Source organism: Anser cygnoides, chromosome 4, assembly GCF_040182565.1.
Source record: "Anser cygnoides isolate HZ-2024a breed goose chromosome 4, Taihu_goose_T2T_genome, whole genome shotgun sequence".
NCBI classification, from domain to species: Eukaryota; Metazoa; Chordata; class Aves; order Anseriformes; family Anatidae; genus Anser; species Anser cygnoides.
In genome coordinates this window covers 26,892,803-26,911,050 of record NC_089876.1, presented here as the reverse complement: position 1 = coordinate 26,911,050, position 18,248 = coordinate 26,892,803, and the positions used below count along the sequence as shown (strand labels likewise).

The 18,248-nt window shown below is 35.9% G+C and overlaps 1 long non-coding RNA gene across 1 annotated transcript; it reads left to right on the top strand.

Annotated features, from left to right (window-relative positions):
* The first annotated feature begins 3,196 nt into the window (after positions 1-3,196).
* LOC106030852 (uncharacterized) lies at positions 3,197-7,619 on the top strand. The gene is made up of 4 exons (XR_001203985.3): positions 3,197-3,361; positions 5,688-5,765; positions 6,745-6,877; positions 7,433-7,619. It is a non-coding gene; the product is annotated as an uncharacterized lncRNA (long non-coding RNA).
* Positions 7,620-18,248: the final 10,629 nt, after the last annotated feature.

Here is an 18,248-nt window from a genome sequence, read left to right as displayed (position 1 = left end):
ATGTAAGAGATGTATTACTAGAAAACTGTAGTGATGAAAGAAACCTACTTTTTTATTTATTTTTAAGCAAATATAAGCTTACCAAGTTCTTAGAAATAAGAATGAACAAACTATATAACAGTTCAATATGAACTGCACATTAACCCTATTTTGCATTTATTTATTATGTTTAAAATATATATGTTTATAAAGTAGGTAACAAACACATTTGAACATCAAACTTTCTTGTATGGTATTAGTAAAGTCAAGCCCTATTTTTCAGGATACTTTCAAGTACCTGTTTGTCGGTTTGTGTTCTTGGTAATATCTGTGATATAAAAAACAAATAAGCTTTAGAGCAACTAATAAGATGAACCCTGTTAGCTACAATGATTAATACAATAAGGATAATTTGCAGCTAAAATATGCATGTGTATGCAAATTAAATAATATTAAAAATAAAAGTAACTTGTTTAAGTGTTTAAATTGAGGAATTGGTGAACTTGTTCAGATAAACATTACACTTTTTTAAAGTTACTTTTATATGAATAGCTATTTTGAATTACCTGCTGCATTTAATGTTCAAATTTATGTTTTAATGAAAATCAGAATGTCCCCTGGACACCTAGGAGAATCATATTGCCCCACACTTGTGTATGCTGTTATGCTGCATTAAGAGGTACAAGATACATACACACTATAGTTATTTGCTCTAGATATGTGCACTTATTGAAAACTAGCCCAGGAGTCTCACTTCTATGGCCAAAAGTATGAATATGCCAGTACTATTTCCTTGCCCCTCAACTGTATTAAAACGGTCATCATTTTACTTTATGTAATTGTACCATAGTATCAGGTTAAACTTATTTAACTAAATCAGTTACATTTGAAATAATATCCATTTAAAGGAATGTAAGAGGGTAATAGTACTTCCTAATCATAGCTTCATAATCACACTCATAACTTTTAGACTTTTCAAGTATATATGATCAGTGCAGTAGGGACGCACAGTATTTGTTGCTCTCGTGTTTAACTACAAATTTTACCTATGACTGGGGAGTAAAACTAAAATAAAATTGGTGCATCAACACCTGATTAAAAGAGAGCTTTTCACAGAAGAACTGTGCTTCTGTAGCCCTTAAACAGGTGCTTGTATGCACTTAATCTGCAGTCACCACCAACAATAAACTGCTTATTGCCTCTTTCAGTCTGATTTAAAGCAAGGCACACAGAGTGAATCACAGCTGGAGCAAAGATTATTTCCAGGAGAGGAGAAATTAATATATTAGTGGTTCAGAGTTTTCCTGTTATTTGCTTGTGAAAAGCAAAAGCGCTACCTCAACTCTAAATAATTAAAAGCAGAAAAAACGGTGCTTAAATGGGGCTTGCAGTGCTTGCTTTGACAAGCTCTGTATCACATTCCCTTCCACAAGCAACTTTGTTTAGATTGCCTTTAAAAAGATAAATTAGAAAGCATCTCTAATTATCTCTTTTGCTCATAGACATTGCCTGGTATTGTAATAATCATAGAGACTGAGAGATGTGTATTTGTTAATTATCAGCTTAATGAGTTACTCTTTCAGAAAGTTAATTAGACGAGTCTCCTGGGCTACAGTCATTACTTTTAAAGCAAACAAACAAAAACCATTAATAAATCTCTTTCTTGGGGCTTAGATGTTAGAAGATGACGTCAGGCTCAGTGCTGTGCGCTTTTGCTAATGATAGCACTGGATAAAGGAAGACATGAACAATTGCAAAGTTATCAGAGGCAAGAAATCAGCTGACCCAATGCTTGTGACTGTAATTAAACTGAGCCCTGTGGCTAACAAGAGAATTGTTACAAACGAAGCAAGAAATTGTTCATTGTCTGCTGTGTCCTCTTCTTTTTGACAGCAACATTTGTAGAAGAAAATGGTCATGAAAATCTTGTCATGTTCCCAGCTGTGAAGTGTCACAACCATTAGGCCTGTTGTCATAATGAACATGACTGAGGGTTGGGATGGGCACATTGACAGGGGGAGTGGAGAGGAAATATATATAGCTGGTAATTATTCTTACCTATCTTTATTCAAAATGAGATTATTTTTTTCACTCGTAATCCTTCAGCTACTTTGCTACTGCTTGTAACCCTGTAGTTTATGACTCTTTCTTCTGTTGTAGTTTGGCTAGTATGTGGCTATGAAGGTCAATATTTTGCATTGCTTTAAGTCTTTACTTAAAACATTTTAGCATAAAGTCAGATTGAACTAGGTGAAAGTATGGGTAGAAGTGCTTCTCCCCTCCTAGAAGATTGTTAGGCAACTGCAGACTGCCTAGGCTTGAGATTTCTACTCAGGCTCCTCTTTTTAAAGTCTTATGAAGGTCAGTCAAGGCATTACTATTCTAGTAGTTCTTTGATTGCTAGACAGTTTATGTGAATGGCATCAATGCTATCATGATGAAATCCATTCTGTTAATATGTTGAGTAACCTGGCTCTGAGCATTAGGCATGTTGACTTCTCTGTCTTCCACCCATGGAATGAGATGATGTCTGCCTGCTGAGGTCAGACTTATGGAAAATGTGTACTCCTGGGTCTTGCTGGATGATATAAAAATCTGAAGGGCAATATAATTTTGCCTTATAAGGAGTAGGCCTTGATCTGCACCTATGAACAGACAACAAAATTGTGTGTGGTCTTGATGTGTCAGTTTTCTCACAGCAATGACAACAAAATATTTTCAGCTCCTTTGTTCTTTGCTAAAAGTATTTTAACACATTGTGTCTGAAAATATCCTAGTGTGTAATTGCCACTAGAATAAATTGTCACAAGATGGCTGCTAGATGTGAGGAATTAATGACTAGAAACACTGACATTTTTATAATCATTTAGTTTTCAAGAAATAGGATTTAATTGTAAAAGGGGTAAGAGAAACAGCACTTGTTCTGAACTTAATGACACTGTTAATAAGGTAGGTTTCCTGATTGCTTTTACAGATAAATACATTCTTTTTAATCTGTTATATGCATGTGATAAAACAAATGATGATAAATACAGCAGACTCTTAAACTTTAGCTTGTACTGCTTGTATTGTCATATTATCATAGATTTCTAGTGATGGATGATGCTTATAGTGGTATACTTTCCCTAACCACAGTTCCTCCAGCACAATTCACTACGCTGACCTTGCTGAGAAAAGACATAAAAGAACCTCAAACCTATTTAAAGAGGAGGTCAGTGTCAGCTGTCTTGGCAAGACATCTTCATCATCTTTTTGGTCATTAAGAATATAAGAACTTTTATTTCTTGCTGAACTTTCTTGAAGTTTTCTAGAGGACTTCTAGAGGGTTAAGAGGGATTTCTGAGAGGCAGCAACAATATCCTTCTGTCACCTGAAGTCAATGGTATGTGATATTAAAGTTCACCCCTTCTACCCTGGCCTAGAGTTTCCTATTTTTCCCCTCATCTATTTTCCTTAGAAAGCCTGCAGTCTCCTAAAAACCACATCTACTGCGTCAAACCTATTTGAGGAGGTGGAAAATAATGTCTAGAGATATGAAATGATATATTTTTTCAGTTTAGCTGAATAGTCTTTTTGATCGTAGCTGATGCATACTTGCATTGGACAGAGGTCAACAGAGAAGCACACAAGAAAAGGCAATAGTTTTGGTCTGAAGCTAAGCAAACATTAAACTTGAAATGAAGTCAGTGGGCCCATTTGTGGCCCAATGGCTGTAGTTCAGATATATGATGCCCTCCATACAAATCACTAGGTGGCATCCAGTGGCATATTTATGCCACTACATGTCACTACAGAGGTTAATGACATCCCAACTGACAAATTCTATTGAAATTAAGAAATCAGAGTAAGTTCCTGAATTGAACACTTAATGTTATTTTATGCTGTGTTTGTGATATTCCATGGATAAAGAAATATTGAAATTGTGCTATAGAACAATAGCATGTACATAACTATCGCTAAACTCTTTAAAGTAGAGCAGTTTGTAAAATAAAATTATTCCTGTCATAACTGTGCTTTGTTTTCCTTAAACATTTTGACAGTGTAATTTATCTGCTAAGTGTCAATGTCCAAGAAAAAAAAAAAATCTGTTTGTTAATCTTTTTAGCTCTAGGGTTTAATATGATGTTAATAATCATGCCCACAACTTGCATAGATTTAGCAAAGGCATGAATCACAGTGCAATTATATTTTCATGATTTGAGGAATTTGTAAGTGAGCCAAAGTACTTAGCAGTTCCTGCTGTAAAATAGTGTAAGAATATGGTACAGTGTTTCCAGATGCAGATTTATTACAAGCTTTACTAAGAGAAGTCAAAGGGATTTTTTTTTTTGTATTTTTGCATTGAAGCAAAGAAGCTCTTGATGTGAGGACGATCTTAGTAGCCACAAAGTAGATCAGGATGAGGGGAGAGGAATGGAAGTATACTGGCTGAGTAGGGCTGGGGAGATACTGCAGGCAGAGGGTAGGTGCAGGGCTGCATTGACCCTGCAGCACAGGCAGCTTGCCTGCTTTTGTAGCCTTCTTGTGTCTGAAGTTGAATTTCTTATTTCAATTCACTAGCATAGACAAGAGCATCAAAATTAGAGTGTAAAATACACTCTGGCCTGATAAATCTGGGGTAGTACAATTTGTTATCTTCTATTCTGGAAACATATAAATTCTTTCAAGTTGCTAACTCAGGCTAGCTCATACAAAGAGTATCTGAGTATAACAAGGGTGAGAGATGCCATGTGTAGAGATGGCACTGTTTAAAAATGAACCAATAAAATTGCTAAAATCTGTCACTGAAGCCTTTGGAAAGATTTCCTACATCAGCATCATATGAAAGAGGTCTCACATAGAAATTAAAATATGATAAGCTGAAGATTCCAGCTATATACACTTGCATGCAACGGGCTTTACCTTTTCTATGAAAAAGTTACAAATACCCAGATGAAGTTTTTAAACCTTCCAAATGCTGTCCCAGCTGGGACGATTAAATGTTCATTAAATTTATTTAATCAAAATCAGTTTTCACCAGATTCCCCAGAGTCACATTTTAGAACTTAGGTTTTAAACTGTTGTTGCTTTGTTGTGTGCTCTGTTTCTACTGCTCCAACTTCCCCTTATTGAAAAACTGCTGGAAACAAGGCTGAGGAACCTGGGGAGTTTGTCCAGTCTATCATAGCTAAAATAATTTGGCCACCTAATTGGTTAGTTCCTCTCTCACTTACCAGGCTAAGGAAAGGATGGGAGCTTGCCCTGTGCCTCGATTGCTGTTATTGGGGCTTGTGGCTCAGACCTTGGGAATGAAGCAGATAAACTCTAATTTAGCCAAATTCTGCCCCAAGCAGAATTGATTACATATAAATACTTCCAGACAGATGTTTGCATGAAGTGCTCTTAAAAACTGCTACTGATGGATAGTTCACTACTTGTATAAGAAAATCTATCACAATGTTTAATGCTGGAAAAACTTCTCACTTGTTCTCTAGCTCAGATCTCCCCAGTTGCAGTTAAAGTCCATTATTCTTTGACCTCCCTGCAGTGGACACAGAAAACAGATTAATTTCTTCTCGTTACAAGGAGCTTTTGCATATTACAAGACTTGGTCTCCCTGTAGCTTTCTCCTCTCTAAACTAAGTAGCTGCAATTGATTCAAACTACCCCTATAGGACATTTCATAGCTCTCTGATTATTATTCTTGTTTTCTTCTGGATTGTTTCCAGCTGATCCATGGATTTGTTGAAGCTGATACTCTGTGGAATGTAGCTCTGCTAATTCATCAGCAGTGCTGAGCAGACCAGGTTGGAAGCCTTGCATCTAACCCTTCTTTTAATACACTGGGACACAGATAGCTTTTCAGAATTGGTGTTGTTGGATACTGTTCAGGTGATCACCTTCCTTCTTGTCTGGGGAGTTGATCCATTCTAAGCACAAATAAGAACCACAAATTTGTCTTCCCCACTATCATTTAACAAATATGTTGAGATTTATTTTGAGTTCTCAAGAATTAATTAAAAAACAAAACCAAAACAAACCCAAAAAACAAGATTGCAATAAAATCAAGCTGGAAAATATCAGTCCTTTATACCTGTGAAGTTAAAATAATATACAGCCTTCCTTCTAGCGTAGTTACAGATCAAGTGGTCTAAAGAACTGATATCTTCACCATACTTGTTTGCAAAAATCTGTACTACTGTTGCCTTTATACTGTACAATTGCTCCTGCACAACTGGTACTTTATTATGTTTGGTATTGAAAGATTTTTAATAGAAATGATATCTTACAACTAATCTCCCAGATGGTAAATGTTGAAATTTGCAGGTACAGAGAAACCAGATGGGGCCAAAGTATTTAGAATATTTCTTAAGCAGATTTGAATAATGTGGACCAAACTCTGCCACCATTTTCCATGCAAGATTTTATTCTTGTTTCTAAAGTAAATTCTTCTAACTAAGGCAGATGTGACCTTTTTCTTCCTTTTGTCTCTGGGCTATTATTTTACTTTGGATGTTAGATAAAACTTTCAGCAGTCATATCTTGCCTGTCACTTTCTCTTTATGAATGTTCTTTCATGACTTCCTTGAGTTTGCTGCTCTGTTTACTTCTGTCTCTATAATTCATTGCAATCTTTTTGACATTCTTTCAAATTTCAGGAAGCATCAGCAAATTTTCACTCTTTTGTTCAGTGACAGTTTGTCTGCAGCTGAATTCAGATGATGTCTTTTCATCACTGGCAATATTTCCATTACATTAATCTCTGTTATCACTATTTCTTTGCAGACCACTGATAGGAGCAGTGTAATAACGTGCCATCCTAAGCATTAGCTAATCACACCTGATACAATAATGTTGATGTTGGAAACAATCTTCATTGCAGAATGAGTCAGAGAAACCTAGAGAGATTTTTAAGACTGTAAGTCATATCTCATATGCATTGTAGTTTGTTTTGCTATATATGTTGATAAACATATTGAGAATAATATTGAGTAATGCTAGGGTGATTATGGATTATATACATATTTATGGGCTAAGATAGCATCAGTATTTTCTGTCTTCTGTTGTCTAAGCTTTCCTGGAGTGGAGCTTACGCAGGTATTTATATTAGGGGAAAAAAAAAAAAAAAAGCTTTCTCACCTGGACTGGGAGTGCTACCTCTAAAAGGAGAAAATGAAAATTTATGGAAGTTGTATAGCTGCAACAATGACTTGGATTTGTATAAGAACAAATACCTTTAATTATGTGCCTCAGATCACTTCATAACATGTATTTTTAATCTCCACTGCTGAATGTGTAGTTCAGCAGGGTGTCTGCAAAGCTTACCCACATCCTACCAATGGAAGAATTCTACTTATGTTTTATGCTCTTTTTGTTAAGTGATTACTTCTTATCGAAGATTCTAAATAGTAAAAGAAATGCATGTGAATAGCAGAAATGTTCAGCTGAACGATAGCACTTTTTCACCTTATAGGTTTGATCATAAAGAGGATATAGGTGTCTGAGGAGGGAATTTGGTGAAATAGCTGCTGAGCGGCAGCAACTTGCACTCCAAAGCCTTTGAAGGATCCTCCTCTGAAGGTCACTCCACCTTCTGTCAGAATTGTGCTTGTGGACCTGTACTCCAAGTGCTGAAGTACCTCCCTGGAATAATTAAAAGCCTTGCGTCACATGGAAGTGGATTTTGTATCAGTTCTCTGTATAACATTTTCTTCCCCCCAGTTTTCCTGTTCTTATTGTAGTTGTAATAAATATTAAAATGTGAAGAGGATGGGAAGCAAACAGAACTACCTTCCTAGGTCTGCAGGGTTCCTTAAACAATAGCTCTGAGAAGTGTGACTTGCCATGTTGAATGTTTTCTCAGCTCTCTGTCTTAGTTATTATTATGCACTCAGTGCCTCTATTCCATCTTCCAGGCAAAGCATGCAAAAAAAGTATTGGGTGACCTATATAATTTACAGCAAATTATACCCGAGTTGGATGCCAGAGTGAACAGACCCTGGTTTGTATGCAGGGTATAGCTATTTTTTTCCCAAACTCAATGTCTTGTTTGATAACATAACTGAAAGAAAAGCTGTTATTATAATGAAATAAAATAGTCATGAATAACATAAACTAGAAATGTAATAGGAATATGTAAAGCAGAAACACTTGACAGTGTTTTTGTTCTTTAAATTTTTCCCAAAGATATCATAAACCATCAGACTGTGGCCATTTGTCTGATTTGAAAATCTTTCATTTCAACAAAAAGTGAAATGTTTCCATGGAGATCAGCCAGAGATAGCCAAGAAGTTCGTCATTTGGCTGTACTTTCATTTTGGTTTCTATGGTTTCCAGACAAGAAGGGGGAAAAAGTGAAGTTGCTGAGGTTCTTTTTTTTTTTTTTCCCTACGTGTAAAAGGTTAGTGTAAACCAAGTGATGGAATTGTTAATCTTTATCTTGGTCTTTGAAAAACCTTGTATAGGTCATATTTTGCAGTCTTACATCTGTTCTAATTCTAGGGGAAACAAATAATAAATTAAACTTTCTTAGCATTATAAGTAAAATTCTGAGCAGGGAAAATATGTTTATAATGACTTGACTTACCTCAACTGCACTGCACAATGCGAAATGGTAACAGGGTTGAGAATGCACACTTCTTTTTGAAGGATTCAAAAGCTGACAATGAAATATGGGATTTTAGAAAGATGTGAAGACCTTCAGAAAAGGCAGTGATGCAGATCTTGCTCATTAAACTGAATGGAAAATTTTAGGCATTGTAATAGTGAGTGTTGCAGTTTGTGGATTTCTGTACTAGGTAAATGTAACTCCATAATGCAAAATAAAACTTATCTTGTCATCTAAATTCTTATCTTTCCTCCCATCCAGACTCTTAAACTTAATTTTCCTCAAAAAGTTGCATGTGTTTGTTTGGAAATGGTGAGTACAACCTTTCCACGTTACTTCATTGAATATTGCACAGGCCCCATTCCTACATCATAGATTTGAAAGGTCACTGTTTTCCTTTCCATCCTGCTTCCTGCTTTTTCATTCCCTAAGAACTGTGAGATTTTGATTATATATATATATATATATATTTTTTTTTTTTTCTTTGTAAATACACCAGATGAACTTTTTCCCACGTAGGTTTTTTGTTTTTTTTTTTTTTTTTTTTCAGGGCTAATTACATTCTCTCTTATCATCTCGTATATTTCTGAGGAGCCAGCTTCCATGTCTTGCCACTGACCACATCCTTAATTGTCTGGCTTCCTTACAAAGACAAATTTATAGTACTGTAGGGAAAAAACTGAGTTAAATCTCAGAACAAAGTAAACTACATGTGATAGTATTGCTACGTGAAATTAGCTGAACTGAAGATCAAACGAAGCTTGATGACTTGTGAAGCCTTCTATATCTACCCTGTATGTATGACTCTGCAAAATTAAATGTTCATACTGTCTCCAGGCAAGAAACGGTTGGAAAGGGAAGCTATGTATATCAGAGCAATCACTGTGCTGCTTAAAATATTTTTAAATAAATAAAGTAATACTTAGCTTACCAATCTAAGCTTTCAATTGAAATGCATGATTAAAGAAGCTTGCAAAGGTTTTGGTTCTAGGTTTGAGAGGGGGAAAAAAAAAAGGCCTTGATATCAGAACATAGAACACAAAGTTAATATGTAAAGTAAATAATAAATGTAGACATAAAATCTGTTATTTCCTAGAACCATTGAAAAGTACTTGAAATTTCTGCAGAAAGCAGAAGGCTACATGACATATAAAATGGGAAGTTGATTTTGACCCAGACTGAACACTGTAGGGGACATCCCAAAGAAAAACTACCTGGATCCCAATACTACAGCAAGAATATACAGCAACTCTGGCTTTCTAAGTGAGTTGCACAGGGACACCAATCATCCTCAGTGGTTTGTCATTAAACATGTCTGAATAATACAAAATGAAAACATTAAGCCATGATTCACTTGTATGCATGCCTGACTCTTAACAACAAACTGATTTATTGAAAAAATAAAAGTTTTATGTCTACCAGGACTAACTTTTAAATGCTTACATTCCTCACTGTTCACATTACCTTAATTTTTTTTTCAATTTTTGGAAACAATTTCTTTATCAGTTTTACGATTACTACTCCTCAAATAGGGGAAATAATATGTATTTACAATCATGTATTCCCACGTACCATAAAGAAATGACTAATATTAATTTAAAATAGCAACTGAGTTATTAGAATGTGTTGTATTACCACAAATGTATGTTTGATTTTTCCAAGGCTGAAGAGAAATATTAGTTTTATATTGCGACACTTGGAAAATGTGATAGTTCAAAATTTAATACTTAAGTAATTATGAAATGTGAAGCTAGTTGGGGAAATTCCTAGGAAACTTTTTGTTCTCTGCCACTGTTCTTTCTACAGTTTGAAGGAGGAAAATGCCACCTCTGTTTGCAAAGAATTTTTTATGAAGCTCTGTAATATTTTTATGAAGATCTGTTTTGCTTTAATATCATATTCTGTTTCTATTATACTGTGTTTTGAAAGAGATGTTTAAGTGTTATGGTAATTCAGTGGTGATATAAAGCATTTGACCGAGTTCTTTAATTGCATTTTATAAATGCTTGATTGTATTCCCGAACAGTAAACTAAGTCATGAAATGACCTTTCCTTTTCTCCCTCTTTCAAGAAAAGACCATTTTGAATACTTCTCCGCTGCCAGGGGAAGGATCGAACAATCTCTTGGTTTCAAATGTCCTTTATGAACAATCCAAAGCCATCAACCTTCAAAGCCATTAAAAATATCTGTGATTTAGAAAGGTATAGTGAGAGACATTACCTTTCTCCTTCCATCAAAAATAAAAAAAACTGGGTATTTTTGTGTGGGGGATGATTTTTATTTATTTATTTATTTTTCCTGTAATATTTCAGACGGCATACATCCTGTCTTTAGTATGTAAAATCTGTACAGAGTAACTGCCAGTGATCCTGCTAGGTGAGTGAGGAACTGCTTCAGGGAAAAAATGTAGTAAATCTACACAATGTTGAAACTAGCAAAAGATGTCTGAGCCTCAGACCCACCAAATTAATATACTGGGGCATAAACAGCTCTAATGGAGCACTGATTAATGTCCTGAAGACATTACAATAGCCATCCTGTAAACAACAATGAAATGATTTAACTGCCTGTGTTCCAAGGCTTGGTTTGATGAAGCACAGGTGTGCAACCTTGGCTTGGCTTTACTCAGGAAATTGTGGCAAGGTGTAAGAAAGTGAGAGTTAAACTCATGCAAGATAAGAGAGGTAAAAGCACAAGCTGAAGTGTCACTTTTGAGATGGTAATAGTTAGCAGTCCAGAAGATAACAGACTAGCAACACTGAGTAACAGAGCTGCAATGGAGATTGACCTTTTCTCTGACCTCTGGCTGGCTGGTACACCACAGAAGATGGTGAGCATAGCCTGCTGGCTCACCAGTCCTAGCCTCCTGGTGCATGCATTAGACAATAAGCAACAGCTGCCTCCTCTTAAGTTGTGTCTATCCTGTTTGCAGAGTCTCATTACTTGAGGAAAAAGGTGCCTGAACAGCAGTAACTTAGTGAGGGAGTGTTACAGCATCTCAGATATGGTGCGGGATATAGGTATGATTACTTGTAAGTCATATGATTCTTGAAAGGTGGGCTTGTACTTTTGCCACTGAAGTGAAATTAAGAGATAGGAATAAGCCTTGTATGAACTGCAGTGGGAAAGGCCATCCCTTCCACTTATGGCAGTCTCTCCTTAGATTCTCCTGTGTGTCATTAGGAGAGAACAAATAGCAGCAAGAAGATCAATGAAGGATTAGGAGCCTCAGGTGAGGTATAGTTTGCAGAAGAATTACCAAGGAAATTATATGGAAATTGGTCTGTGTGTGTATGAGATCTGATTAATATGAACATTAAAAATATTAATACATTATTTCATTCGGGTCACTGTAAGAATGGAATCTTTTAAGTAATAAATATTTACTTTGATTAAGGAATAACCAAAATATAACATTGATGCCCATTTGTAATTATAACAAAACAGAGTTTTCACCTATACTATGACCACTTCAAGCCTTAAATGTTGATTTTTATTTTCATTTTTAAATTATCTGCAGTATACCAGGACAGAACTTGTTTGTGCCTTGCCAAATGTTGTCATAACTTGTGTAGAAAAGACTTTCCATGAAGGAAAATATTTTCTTGGAGGCTATACAGTCCATGTTATTTAGTGGATTAGTTTTCAGAGGAGGCTTTACGCTTTATTTGTGTTCATCATTGCTATAACTCTCCTTTCCTTTAGTTACATTGCCTGATAAAATAGGAAAATAATCTGACTGGTCCTTTGTTCTTCAAACCAGCATCAGCTGAGATATGGCCCATGTGTCAGGTAAACTTCATGATGATATTCTTCCCTTTAGTATCATGCTCCTGTTACACCCATCCTGGTGCATCTGGGGACTGTGCCCCATGCTCAAACGTGGGGAGCCAAAATGCAGGCAGCATGTCAGGCATGCTGCTCACGCTTCTGCTGTGACTAGTAACATGCCCATCCTGTGAAAAGCAATGCCTCTTTCAATGTGTGTCAGATGTGGGCCCTGCGACATCCACAACCTGCAAAGAGGAATGCATCAGCTAGCTGGTTTGCCTCCTTTCCATGCTATAATCCCATGATTGTTGCCACATAGCTAGGATGTGGTTGTACTTTGGCTGTGTTGTGGATGTGCAAATAATCATGACAGGAGAGGGGGATGCAGCTTCCAGTGCAGCAGAAATAGATCTACGGCCACCCTCTGGCTGAAAGTGTAGGTGTCACTTCACTCCTCTGCATGTGTTTGATAAGTTGAAATAAAATTTTGTACCACAAATTAACTTCAGAAATTCATATCTCCTCAGCCACACCTCTCTGCAATAATCCCTGTGGCTTAGAAAGGGAGAATAAATTAACAACCATGAGGGCTTTTGCCTCTGCTGGAGCCTTGGGCTGTCTCACAGTTATCTGAACCTCACAGGTAGACTGCTAGTTTTCACCCTCCCAGGGAAACTCTTTCTACCTAAGCTCACGACTCTGCTCTGCCTCTTTTTAACTTGGCAGAAAGTGCTCCACAGCCTGAAGTTTTGCTGAACACACTCTGAGATGCCTGTAAGAATACTTGTTGGATTTTTGGATATGCCAATAGTAAAAACAATGAAAGACCCCTGTGGTAATTGTGAAGGTTTGGCTCTCAGGTAAAAGTCTGGAAACAAAAGGCTGCAAGTAAAACCAACTTGATGTGTCATTTAGCTTAAATTTAAAGATGAGATGATATTGGATGTAAAAGGTCACAATCTGTGGTAAAGGTAAGTTTTCCTCAAAGATAATTTAAACAAACAAACAAACAAATAAAACCAACAAGCGATAGCACGGTGATGTGCTAAGGCACTCAGCCAGCCCAATACTAATGACAATCCCCCAGCCATCACCACAAAATGTTAGAAAATCCTCAAATATAGCCACCTTTCTCCAGCTCAGCTTATCACACCACTGGTCTTGGATGGTATTACAGTGTTTTTTCAAGAAGCTAGAGTTTAATATAATTTTAACTGCCATTGGGGCCCCCTGCCTTTTCTGCTTAGTCATGCAGAAGATGGAAAGAACTTTGATGGGTACACAGATGTTCTCAGGTTCATGGCACTGCCCCTGTTGTTGACATTAGGGCTGATTTTAAGCATCCACAAGTGATTCTGTAGAGTGGTTTGCATTTGATCTCTTAGTCAATAGCTGTGTAAGAAATTAATTGCTCCATAAATTGGAAAGCCTTAAACAGAAGTGATCTGCTACTGAAGAGAATACCAAATATTAGTTTTTATTTTTAATTACTTTTTCAAAGCATGTAGCATGATGCAGAAAACAAAGTCTTGCAAGTGATGATCTGAATCTTTTTAATATAAACACTGAAAAATGAAATTCAAGATATTTAGAGGTTTTGTCTGAATATTTCAAAGAGGGTATAATTTCCTCTTTTATTGGATGCTATTGGCTCAGAAAATTAAGTTGAAAAGTCCTTTGTCTGACAACTTGTTAATGCTCTGCTTAAATAAAAGAAAAAAAAAAGTCAAATAGAACTCAAGAAGGAGGATGAAGTAGTTTTGAGATTTCTGAAAGACACATTCTCACTAGGAAAAGAAGTACTGTTTTTAACATGCATCCAGATCCAGATTTTGGTGTGTGTAATGTAAATTGTGCCTCATGTCTAAATACACAAGCTGGTCAAATGGTGTAGTGGGCTGTTACAAAAACCTCACTGCCTGTGATTTGCAGCCCCCAAAGCTTTTGTTTCAGTGGAGATGATATCCTGACCTGGCTTGGCTACTGTTTTTAGTGATTGTTACACTTTATTTTAGGATTGTAACCCATACCAGTTAAGATACAAGTGAACTGGACTGGAATGCATATTTTAATTCCTGTTGTTGATGTGTTCTGCAAATGTGGCAGGACACTTTACTAAAATGTTAACTCCATGTTGCTACAGCATATACAGAATCATCGCCGAACAAGCTATAATACCGGGCTGTTATCATCTAGTATCTAAACTCTCGTGGAAAGCCGGTCCTACCTTCTTACCGGGATGCATCTTTCTTTCCTGACACTCAGGAAAGAAGGAGCTTCTTGCTGCCATCTATTGATAAACCCACGGAAAGGACAGTCTGAGTCAGACTGCCGTGGTGCAGCTAACAGTCATAAATGTCTGTGCAAGTGCTTTGGTCGTTATTGTTAATGCTATCTTTAAGCTTTGTTTAAAGAGGTAATAAAGAGCTATTTGTTTATTCAGTTAGTAAGGATAAATTGCATTTGATGAAGGGCAAGCAAGAGTTCAGTATAACCAAGGACTGTGGGGTATGGGAGTTCACATGCCCCAGAGATGTAGGGGGAAGGTAAAAAGAAGTCTGGGGCTTTTGACAATGAAATATGCAGTGAACTATAATAAAAGGGCTGGCATAGGGACCATAGTGCTTGTAAAACAGTGATTGTTATGCAGTTTGAGAGCACAAAATGACTTTTCTAGCCCTTTGTTAAAGGCAGAAGACCTGGAGCAGATGAGGAGGACCATGCATAGGAGCCATGATACAGCCAGAAGCAATGCCATGTGAGCAACAGGCACCTCTCCACGAATGCACTTCTCGAATGCACGAGCTGAGGGACTAGTAGGGTGGTGCCTGGGTCTGAAACTTCACTGACCACTGCTGGTGTGCCAGGTGTTTGTGGAGAGTGGGAAGGAACCATGGGACCAGAGGTGTTTAATATTGGATAGTCATATCAGTAGATGGGGAAACTGAGTCAAAAGACTCCTACAACTTTAATTGGGGAAACTGGGGAAGTGTATGCTTCATATTTATGTCACTACCTCTGTGATTTATTGGTGTTTATTTCCTTGAATTGATGTCAAATTAATTTTTCTTTTCCATAAAACTTTGCTTTTGATTTCTCTCCATATAATGACTTTCATACACTGGAGATTTTTGATATTTTTTCCTTATATTTCATGGACTGCCTTCAAACTGTTGTCTCCTATGTGTAAGGAAGAATCAATAGGGTTTTTTAACCTTATTATCTTTGCTTGCAAGGGTTAAAGTGGTGTCAAACAAAATTCAAACATTATTTAAACAGGATATGCGAGTTTCTTGCTCTTATCTTAATATATATGAGAAAATGCTAAAATTAGCAAGATACTGATATAGAATTTTTAAAAGGTAAAATTCTAGCTTAAAAAAACTCCAAAAATGACACACTGATTGGTTCAGCCAAGTACAGTTCTCTCTTGAAGAGATTTTTAGTATTTTTTGTTGTTGTTGTTGTGGGGGGAGGAGGAATTTAATTAAACATAATTAAAATATCCTCAGCAACTGTAGGGTGCATCTGGAAAAGGAGAAATTTAATGTCATGTTAATTCTTGCGCAGGTTATTAGGGTAGAGAAATACTGGACATTGTGCAGATTATATTGTATTTATTATCAATAGAGAATGCATCTAGGAAAAAAGGTCTCTTCCATTTATATATATATATATATATACACACACACACATTAGGTCAGGCGCGGTATTACCTGACCATAAAAATACTGTAGAAGCACAAAACTGGAATCTGAGAATTATGGTATTAAAATTTTTACCTATAAACTAACTGGAGTTGTTTTATATCAGAGTAATAGTACTTGAAACTGCTCATGTTTTTTGACTGGACTTCATTTGTCATTACAGTTTCTAAGTAGCTCACACATTAATGATTTTATCTTGCATACATTCTGTATGATGTGAAGCATTGTGTGACAGATTATTCAAGATGAGAACAACTTGGTGTCTTGTGAACTTTATCTGAACTCAGTGCAGAGGGCAGGTCATAAAAATGCATATTCAGTGCTGCTAATGCAGTGAAGGTGTAATCCCTTTCACTTTTGCAATAGTCTTATTCCATCCTTTTCTTAGGGAACTATTTTATCAATCTATCAGAGTGAAGAGTTCCCCTTCTGCACCACAGTGACTGTAAGATGGAGAGGGGAGCAGGCAAATATCATTCAGTTTTGCTTGAAAAAAAACTCTGAATGAAATGAGGAAAGGCTTGAACCTTAAGACAATCTCAAACTCTTGAAACCTAACCAAAAAATAATCCATTTTGATTAGTTGCCATTTTTATTTATTGTTTTTCTTTCTAAATTACATGTACTTTCAAAATTTTTCAAATGTGATTTTTTTTCCTTTTTACATTATTTTGGTCCTTTCCCAGTTATCTTATTTAGAAATAAGTAAGATATAAGATACTTTAAGGTTTATTTTATTTTTTTTTCTGAATTGATGAATTCATCCTACATTTACTGGTAACATTCATTCCTTGTGACAAAATTTTGGTTTTACTTCTGTTTTTATTTATATTTGCTAATTTATTTTTTAGGCTCTCATTTATATATTTATTTACTAAACATAGATGAATCTTGTACTTAATTGTATTTAAAAACTGTTTAACATGTCACTGAACTATGAGATATTACACTAGTATGTACAACATTTTACCATTTATGTAGCCAAGGTCTCATGCAATTGTAAGAAAGCTTTTAGAGAAATAATATTATAAACATTGTAAAATAAGGTAGATCATTTAATGTTTGAGAAAAAACAGACACTCCTATTTCAGTAAAAACGTGAACTATGCTTTTTTATTTGTTTTTTAAACATATCACAGATATAATTCTAGAGGTAAGATGTAACACTTCTTGTCCTCTCTTCCTGCCAAAAAGATGGATATGAGAAAGGCAGGTGACATGGTTCTTAGTTTATAAAAAACACCATAAGCATTATTTCTGTTTGTGTGGTTGCTATCTGTTCAATATCCATCTCATATACAGGCAGATCCCCTTCTAAAGTGTAAGGATAAGCCTTCCTTTTTGACAAGCTATATCTGTAATGTGCTGCTACCTTTACAAGAGTGATGTGCCCTTTATCATGAGAAGGCACTCTTGTTTGTACTATTTGTGTTTTGAGCAAATAACTTTTAGATTTATGACTGTTTCTGGAATGCTTATAATAAAGCTCCTACCAAATGTTCCATACATGATACGAGCCATAGTACCACAATGTGAAAATGTGAATGCCTTTTTTTTTTCTTCAAAATAAACCGTTTTTTTGTATGTTTGTTTTAACAAAGGATGTCAAACAATGCAAAATCTAAAAAAAGTTCGTTCCAGAATTATTTCCGTTCCTTTAGAATGAGTACTCTTTGGTTTATGGCTAAGACAGTGAATTCCCTTTTGGTTCTGCTAGAAGAAAGATTACATATTAATTTCTTTAATTAGTTTGAATATTTCATTTCACTGAGAAAGCAATCAAAATCTAACCACATGAGCAACTGCTCTTCAAGAGCTACACCCATGAAATTAATGAGAAAGTTTACCACAACAGAGTGCAAAGAAAAAATCAGAATCAAAAGAATGGGAATTATATGAACAAAATAATCACATTTGGTATCATTATTGAAGTCTACTGATCATGTACTTCAAATGAGTGTTGTCACCTATGACAGGTAAGACCTTAGCTCAGCAAAACTCAATGTGCTACATCCTTACATAAGCAGGACTTTTTTTTTTTTTTTAATTGACTCACATTTTTGCTTACCATGTGTGCTTGAGTGCTCTTGTGGGCATGACTCTTGTGGCAAGTCAAAATGTATAAGATTAATAGGGTGATGTAAGGTGTCCCAGAGAGGTTGCAGAAATTAGTTAAAGATTCTTAATAAGCTAATCACAGTCC